Source organism: Lepidochelys kempii, chromosome 3 (assembly GCF_965140265.1).
Source record: "Lepidochelys kempii isolate rLepKem1 chromosome 3, rLepKem1.hap2, whole genome shotgun sequence".
Lineage (NCBI taxonomy): Eukaryota > Metazoa > Chordata > Testudines > Cheloniidae > Lepidochelys > Lepidochelys kempii.
Genome location: NC_133258.1, coordinates 192,332,923 through 192,340,504, shown reverse-complemented (window position 1 = coordinate 192,340,504; position 7,582 = coordinate 192,332,923). Strand labels below are relative to the sequence as shown.

Below are 7,582 nucleotides of genomic sequence, written 5' to 3'. Positions count from 1 at the left end.
GAGGTAGGCTGAATGATTGGGTGGAGGCTCTAGGGAAGTGAGGTGAAGAGATGTTTAGGGTGGGTAGTAGAAGGTGCTTGGATGGGAGGGTTCAGTGATGAGAAGCATGAAGGTTGCCTGGGTGGTGGTGAAAGGCTCCAAGGGAAGCTGGAGGTTGCCTGAGATCATGGCAGGTTGAAATGCGTAGGCTACCTTGGGGAGGTAGTGTAGGAATGCCTGTTGGTGGGGCCACCTTCTCTAGCACGGGAGCTCTTCCAGTTGCCACCTCCTCAACACTTTTGTGTGCCGCTTTTCTGGCTGGGCTGGGAGTGGTGAGAGGGAAAGCTAAGAGGCCACCTGCAGAGTGGGCTCCATGGAGCTCTCCTGGGTGTAGTTGTGGGTGTAGGAGGTACAGCAGAGCAATCCGTGTAGATGTAGACACTTCTGGGAGATGTGACAGGGTGGCCTCCCTGAGTGACTCTGCTGGGAGTAGAGCACACACAGCTCTCTGCAGAATCAGGACGGCAGAATAACTGGCGTCAAGGTTGAGCTAATGCTAAGTTTTCACTTTTACTTTGTGGGTTTAAAAGAGGAACAATTACTTTGCCTTTTTTCAATTTTCAGAGGTCTTTAGGGAAAACGTTAACTTCCCTTTTCTCAATCTTCTTTCATTTTTCATCTTGCCTCTGCAAATGAGGGAACCCCCGCAAAGTCTGAACCACCCCTCCTCCCTTTGTCCAACAACTCCCCTGAAAAATCTGAAAAACTGCAAAATGGAGGTTCCTAGGGTTGTGTCTGGGACCGGAGATATTGGCTAGTGTCATTCGGTTGCACAATCCAAGCAGCGGCTGGCCAAAAGTGCTCACTCCCGCAGCTGGGAGCAGCTGACATGCCAGAGGCTGTGCAGGAACAGCCCAGGAGTGGGGGTTCTCAGAACTAAGGCTGGCTCCCAGAGTCAAGGATTGGAGTGACCTAGTAGATCACCGGTCCAGATAACACCAGGGAACGCCACAAGGCTCAATGCCTCGGCCAGGCTCCTTTTCCCAGGGGTGGGTTCCTGGCAGCGCCGCCTTGGGCAGGCGAGCGACATCCTATGTGAGCTCTGGGGCAGGGGTGAGCTCTGGAGCGGGGTAGCTGGAGCGCAGACTGCATGGCCCTGCCATGAGGGGCAAAGGGGCAGCAATAACCATGGGGAACCTAGTGAAGGCCTCAGCTGAACATCCACCATCAGCCAGAGTTTTGCCCCCTCCCCCCACACAAGGGGTGGCAGCCCCAAGTGGGTACATTGTGGGCCATTGGAGAATGACACGAGCTTGGAACGAATCACACGAGCACTTCTTGAATTTGGGCATGTACCTACAGGAGGGACTGGCACAGGCTAAGGCCTCCGGACTGGTGTCTGCCGCCTTGTGGCAAGGGAGCAGGAGAGGGATAACGCTGCCCTTTTCCCAAAGAAGGCCAGCGTCAGGGCGGCACATGCTCAGCCAGGGAGATGGATTTTCTGGTGTCAGGAGCTGCCTGGGCTATTGCAATGGCTGGTGAAGGCACGTAAGGAGTTCCCTCATTGGGGCTCTGTCTGTGTGCCGGCCGGGGCAGGACAGGAGCCCGGGCAACACCCTCTCACTTCACACACCCGCAACTACGATGCTCTAGTTCCTGCAGAGCTGCCCGGATGGCTCTAACCAGGCTCAGAAAACAGAAGAACAGCAGGCCCCTGGCTGGAGTTCAGGAAGACTCACGCACGGCAAATCCAGGCTACAGAGGCGGGACTGGAGCACGTCAGCCGTGCCTGGGCTCCCTGCCAAGGGGGCTGAGCTGTTAGGGAAGACAGAAGTGTCTAGGCCTTTTGTTGCCTTTGGAACTTTTCCCCTTATGTTCTGCTTTGTTGCTATTGATAATTGTAGACAGAATTTTGGTAATCAAGGCTCTATCCACCACTGGCCAAGCTTCCGAGAGCAGAACTGCGGGTACCAAACCCAGCTGGACCTGTTGCGTAAGCACTGTTGAGCCACGGGGTGGCTGGAACCTAAAACCTGGTCTGAGCTTGGGAGAACGATGTGATCCCACCCAGGCAAGTAAAGGCATGAGGCTTTACAGCTGTCTGGGTCACTCAGGGTACATCTATACTGCAAAAACAGATCGACACCTGGGAGTCTCTGAGCCTGGCTCCACTGACTCAGGCTTGTGCTACTGGGCTAAAAATAGCCATGTCAACTTTCCCGCTTGGGCTGGAGCCCAGGCTTCAAGCCCTCCCCCCTTGCCAGGTCTCAGAGCCTGGGCCAAACGTCTACACTGCAGAACGAGCTTGAGTGAGTGGACCCAGGCTCTGAGACTTGCTACCGTGGGTCTTTTTTCACAGTGTAGATGTTCCCTTAGCGCACCCATAGAAGGGGTCGGGGTCAGAAGGGCAGCTGATCCGTAGCCATGACAACACGTTTGGGTCGGTGCTGAGCATCTCCACAAACCAGCTGTTTGTGTTGGTGCCTCAGCTCCTCTGAGGATCTGGCCCCTGGGAGATATTCAGTTTCTTGTTCCATTAACTCGCATCACAGTGGCATCTGGTGGCCTCAGCTGGGATCAGAGCCCCATTGTACCAGGCACTACACAGACCAGCCTGGTCCTGAAGGACTCACACTCTGAACAGACCAGGCAGATGCAGGGTGGGAGGGGAAACTGAGGCAAACAGGGACTTGTCCCCAGTCAGTGGCAGAGGGGGTGTCAGAACCCAGATGTTCTAATTCTAGGGGTGAAAGTAATAATAAATTCTTACTGATGGGGGGACTGATGGGCAGAAGGGGAGGGGCCTCCGGTGGAAGGGGCGGGGTTGGGGGGGTCAGCCTTCCCCTGCCAGCCCATCTCTGCTGCTTGGCCCCCATCGCCCGGGACTCCAGCAGTGATTTAAAAGGGCCTGGGGCTCTGGCCGCTGCTGCAGTAGCAGCGGTGGTGGCCGGGAGCCCCGGGCCCTATTAAATGGCCGGCCCCGAGGCAGCTGCCCTCTTGCCCCCCACCCCACCCCCGCCATCGGCAGCCCTACCGGTATGGACCCTGCTGGCGGGGGAGGCAAAAGAGGCAGGGACGTTAAAGTGCTGCCGTGGCAGCACTTTAACGTGGGGTTTGTACGGGCTGGTGCCGGCTTCTTACCGGTACACCGTACCCGCTCACTTTCACCCCGCCTGATTCCCAGCTCAGTGTCCACAGCCACCACACTGCTCTACCTCTGGGTTTGCTGGGTTTCAAAGAGCCCAAGGAGCCCCCAGTGCCCCCTGACTTCCCATGGGACTTGGGCACCTGACTCTCATAGGCCCTCCAGGTGAACGAGCTGTTGGGGGAAGCTAGCCCCTGGTCCCTCCCCCTCTGGCTGAGGCCCCGCCCCTTCCACTCCCCCTCCCCCACTAGAGCCCAGAACACACCCCCCCCACTGCTGCCAGCCCCCCGCCCCCCCCGCACCCTCCCAGCTCCAGTCCCAGAGCGCAGGGCGGACGGGCAGGCGATGTGGCCGGAGCGCCCCCAGCCCCAGCACGTCCAGCCCTGGGGCCTTGTGCACCGGCCCCAGCCTGCTTCCCCCAGCCTCTCGGCCACTGACAACAGAGCAGGAAGGGAACTGGAAGCAGGCAGGAGGGAGCTTGGAGGTGGAGCGTGGACAGGGCCATGCCAGGCTGTTTGGGGAGGCACAGCCTTCCCCGGCCTATGCTACCCCCGCCCGTGCCTGCTAGAAACCCCAGCCAAACCCCAGTCATTACAAAGCCAAGAGACTCCCAGTTCAGTTTAAACATGAACCCAAAGCTTTGGAAGCCTGGGAATGAGCAGTTCCCCAGCAGGCAGGGCTGGGGCTGAGAGAGCAGAGGGACCCATCTGGGGCAGAAGTGGTCGGGCTGGTCCCAGGGCACTGACTCTGCTCTGTCTCTCGTTCCCCTCTAGGGTGTCAGAAATGCTGTCAGCAGGTACGTCCGGGCTCCATCTGCCCATCGCGCCCATTGTGCTGGGAAGAGGTTCAGAGACCAGGCTACGGACCCAGCCCCACGACTGTAGGACGGTCTCACGCTCTGGATCCAAACCCCCTCTGTCCCCATCGCCCTGGGGCTGCTGCCGCTGTGGCTCTGTGAACCATCCTTAAAGAGGGGATTGCCCCACAACTCTGGGCTGCAGAACCCCTCCTTGGGGGCCAGGCTGGCTCCAGGCACTATTAATGGGGCTGGGGGGCTGCTTTTCACCCTGAGGGCCCTTTTAGATGCTGTACGGGTTGGGAATTTAGGATGTAGTCATGAGATAAACAAACACATTCGTGTCCCTTGCAGGGCTGAGAAGGAGACTTTGCAGGGTTTGGTGCTCATTTCCCACAAGCTGGGCAGGAGGACCAAGGCTTTTCCTCAAGGGAGCAGTCTGCTGGCAGCACTGAGGGGATTTGTGGGTAAAAGACGCTCCCCACATGGTTCATTAGGTCAGTGTAACAGCAGGGTGGGGAGGCCTCCCAGGGAAACACCACAGAGCTGGGACCTTGTGAGGAGATGCAGCTCATTCATTGTCATTATCTATCTAATCTATCTATCTATCCATCTCCATACACCCCCTCTATCTAAGATATTGACTATAGTCAACTCTCATGCTTCAGGCTTTCAGCCAGTTACCTGCAGGGATCAGGAAGGAATTTCTTTCCCCAGTGCACAATTGTATTCTGGGATTTTTTGTGTGTTCGTTTTTTGCTTTCCTTTGAAGTATCAGGGATGGACAACAGCTGGAGATGGGACACTAAATTGGGTTGACCAGTGCTTTGAGGTGATACAGAGAATCCTCTGTCTAGATGCCTGGCTGGTGGGTCCTTCTCACATGCTCAGGCTCAGACTGATCACCAGATTAGGGGTTGGGAAGGAATTTTGTCCTAGCTCAGATTGACAAGACCTTGGGGTTTTTTCACCTTCACTAGATTTTTTCACTAGATTGAGTGTTAGTCTTCGGGGGTGGGGGGGAGTTTCTAGACAGGAAAACATAAGCAGCAGGGTACCCATTTTACAGCTGAGGAGAATGGATGCCTGGAACTGGGGATGCAGAGGAACACCCAGTTATCTGTCACCAAGGGAACAAGCTACCGGGATCAGAGCTTATCAGCAGTAGATCTCAATGTGCTTAACAGAGGAGATCAGTATCATTACTGACATTTTACAGATGGGGAAACCAAGGCACAGATAGGGCGTGACTTGCAAAAGTCCAGTGACAGGACTAGAACCAAGGCTGCCCTGATTCCCTGTCTACTGCTCTATCCACTAGGCAACATGCTCTCTTTATAACCCATTATATTAGCGTAATGCTTTGGGTAAAACATCATCACCCTCTACTCCGGGTTCCAGCCCAGGGCCCTGTGGACTGCAGCTGTCTAGAGTGCCTCCTGGAACTGCTGCGTGACAGCTACAACTCCCTGGGCTATTTCCCCATGGCCTCCTCCCAACACCTTCTTTATCCTCACCACAGGATCTTCCTCCTGGTGTCTGATAATGCTTGTACTCCTCAGTCCTCCAGCAGTACGCCTTCTCATTCTCAGCAACTAGTGCCTCTTGCTCCAGCTCCTCGCACGCACGCCACAAACTGGAGTGAGGTCCTTTTTAAACTCAGGTGCCCTGATTAGCCAGCCTGCCCTAATTGATTCCAGCAAGTTCCTTCTTATTCTGGAACTGCCCCTATTACCTTACCCAGGGAAAATGGACCTGCTTAATCGGGGACTAATATATCTGCCTTTTAACACCACCGGGTCTCGGTCAGCGTGGAGGGACGTGGAGCTGGGCGCCGTCTCATGATGCCTTCCATTAAACTGCGGAGTTCAGATGGAGAAATTTTTGAAGTTGATGTTGAAATTGCAAAGCAATCTGTAACTACTATGTTGGAAGATCTGGGAATGGACGATGAAGGAGATGATGATCCCAGCCCCTCTTTCAAATGTTAATGCAGCTATATTAAAAAAGGTGATTCAATGTGCACCCACCACAAGGATGATCCACCTCCCCCTGAGGACGATGAGAACAAGGAAAAATGAACAGATGACTTCCCTGTATGGGACCAAGAATTCCTGAAAGTAGACCAAGGAACACTTTTTGAACTTATCCTGGCTGCAAATTACTTAGACATTAAAGGTTTGCTCGATGTCACATGCAAGACTGTTGCAAATATGATTAAGGGGAAAACTCCAGAGGAAATTCGCAAGACCTTCAATATCAAGAATGACTTCACTGAAGAGGAAGAAGCACAGGTACGCAAAGAGAACCAGTGGTGTGAAGAGAAGTGAAGTTTTGTGCCTGACACTCTAACACTGTAAGGATCGTTCCAAATCCTAGTTGCACTGCTCTGTTTATAATTGTTAACATTAGACAAATGCAGCAGCAAATGAAGTTGTATTAGCAGGATATTGTTCCCTTTGCATGTTTAGTGTTTTTTTGTGTACAGATTTAAATCCTATGGTTGAGTTTTTACCAGTGTAATCAGATGTCTTTTTACTCTACTCAGCAATGAATAAAACTGAACTAAGCGTGAAAAAAAAAACAACAACAAAGAAAACCACTCTCCTGTAGCCATCTGGCCTGACCCTGTCACCTAGCCCTCACTGGGGATGCCAGCACAGCTCGAGAGAGCTGAGAGCATGTCTTGCAGAGGAAGGCTGGCCCAGGGGTAGGATGCTAATATGGGAGATCTGCGTTCAGTTCCTTGTGCCACTGAGGACTCCCTTGGGTAGGATGACCAGACAGCAAATGTGAAAAATCGGGACAGGAGGTGGGGGTAATAGGAGCCTATATAAGAAAAAGACCCAAAAATCGGGACTGTCCCTATAAAATCGGGTTATTGGGCAAGTCATGTGGGCCCAGATTGTAAAGGTATTTAGGTGCTGCTGCGCTCAGCATAGCAATGCCTAGTGGATTTAGGCACCTAGGTCTCATTTTCAAAAGGCATTTAGGCACTTTGTAAATCCCCACCCCCACCAGTGAAACAAGCTAAAACAGTAAAAGCACAGAGTTGTTGGTATAACTGTGTCTCCACTAGGCACTTTTCCTGGCACAGCTCTGTCCATCTGAGATCACACCCCGTCAGCCCCTCGACAGACACAGCCATGCGGCAGATGTCTGTAGGGTAGTTAATGGCCTTAATGTTGCATTGAATGTGGCTCAGCATGAATCTCCCACAGGAATTTTCACTTCTTTCTCTCTGGGCTGATTTCAGGACTTAGAAGGTCCCAAGGACACAAAGGTAAGTACAGCTGGAGCCTGGCACTGTGGGAACAGTAACATTGTGTAATGTAGTGCCCAGGTCAGAGGCCAGAAGGCAGAGCTGAGCTGGATAGGGCAGGGCGGCTGCTGCACTAACTGGTGCCATGGATAGTGGAAGAAACGGGGTGGGGGTGGGGTGGGGGTTGGCACTGAGTAGCTCTCAAGTCCTGTCTGGTGGTGACAAGGACAAAGGAAGAGTAGGTGTCAATTTTGGAAAAAATTATGTCTCTCTATCCAGTGTCTGAGTAGCAAGGTCCCTCCCTGAGAGCAGTGAGATGCTTCTTATTTCCGCAGGACCCATTCTGTGGAAGGAGGAGCTCTGCCTTTGGCTTGTAATTGTCTGGGCTTGTCCCCTACCC

At 53.5% G+C, this 7,582-nt stretch overlaps 1 pseudogene; it reads left to right on the top strand.

Moving 5' to 3' along the window:
* Positions 1 to 5,764: 5,764 nt before the first annotated feature.
* Positions 5,765 to 6,498, top strand: LOC140908343 (S-phase kinase-associated protein 1 pseudogene; annotated as a pseudogene).
* Positions 6,499 to 7,582: the final 1,084 nt, after the last annotated feature.